The sequence below is a fragment of the Eutrema salsugineum genome, unplaced genomic scaffold (genome assembly GCF_000478725.1).
Source record: "Eutrema salsugineum unplaced genomic scaffold, Eutsalg1_0 scaffold_7, whole genome shotgun sequence".
Lineage (NCBI taxonomy): Eukaryota > Viridiplantae > Streptophyta > Magnoliopsida > Brassicales > Brassicaceae > Eutrema > Eutrema salsugineum.
In genome coordinates, this window is record NW_006256486.1 from 10,289,480 (window position 1) to 10,290,756 (window position 1,277).

The following is a 1,277-nucleotide window of genomic DNA, read 5'->3' on the forward strand; positions in this document are numbered from 1 at the left end:
AATCTGTACTGAGCATCCAATGGATCACATTGATCTTTTTGAAGAAATCTCTGGAATGGTGAGAACAACTCCAGAAACTGTGGACTATGTGAAGTGTAAGTTTTTTCCTTTCTCTCTAAGTGATAAAGCTTTTAGATGGTTGAAATCTATGCCATCTGGTTCTATTACTTCATGGGAAGAAAGCAAGTCAGCTTTCCTGAACCACTTCTACACGAAGTCAAGATCGAACCAGCTGGAAAAACAAGATACAAAGTTTCCAACAAGGCCCAATAGAATCGTTCTATGAAGCTTGGGAGCGATTCAAGGAGTATGAGAGATACTGCCCTCATCATGGTTTCTCTAGAGCAAACCTGCTAAGCTCCTTCTACAGTGGACTTCAGCAGAAGTATCAACTTTCTCTTGACACTGCTAGCAATGGCGATTTCAGTTCAAAAACCATACCACAAGGGAGAGAACTCATCGAAAATCTGGCTGTAGCCAACTGCAACAACAACCCTGAGTATGACAGATCAAAGGAGACTATTACTAGTCATGAATCAAGGGAGATTGCTGAGCTAAAAAGCATGGTAAGTCAACTTCTTAAGTCTCAAAATAAGAATATACATGCTTGTGATATTGCTGTAGGAAATGAAGAAGATGGAAGATATGAAGAAGATGGCACGTACCAAGAGGAGGAAATCAATTTCATGGGAGCCCAGGCATATCATAATCGATTTAATCCAGCTTTCAACAACAATTTTAGGAACTCTGGTGCCAACTTCAACAATCTCTCATACAGAAATCAAGGAGCCGAAAATTAGCCCTATCCACAGCAGCAAAGGAGTTTTCAAAACAAGTTTCAAGGTGGAAACTATGGAGGAGGAAACTTCCAACAAAGACCAGCATTCAACCCTCAACAAGCACATACCAGCTCATTAGAATCAACCCTTTCCCAGCTAAGTAATCAGGTAAAATCGCTTGAACAAACTATGATGCAGACTACTCAAGGCAATGAGAAGTCATTAAGGGAAATGGGGGTGAAGATCGATTGTATCTACACTGATTTGAATGGGAAGTTCGAATCTCTTGCGACCCATGTCAAGATGTTGGAACATCAGATAGGTCAAACTGCAGATTCAATGAAGAGACAACCAGGAGTTTTACCAGGGAGAGTAGAAGATAACCCAAAGAAGTTCTGTAATGCTATGACAGCAGTTTTGGAAGAACCTGTCGCAGACTCTAAGGGGAGATTGACGCCTGAACCTCTCATAAAGGACTCTGAAACTGAGCATGGGTGA

At 41.2% G+C, this 1,277-nt stretch overlaps 1 non-coding gene across 1 annotated transcript; it reads right to left on the bottom strand.

The window, feature by feature from the left end:
• Nucleotides 1-230: 230 nt before the first annotated feature.
• On the bottom strand, nt 231-337 carry LOC112083184. The gene has a single exon (XR_002897483.1). It is a non-coding gene; the product is annotated as a small nucleolar RNA R71 (small nucleolar RNA).
• Nucleotides 338-1,277: the final 940 nt, after the last annotated feature.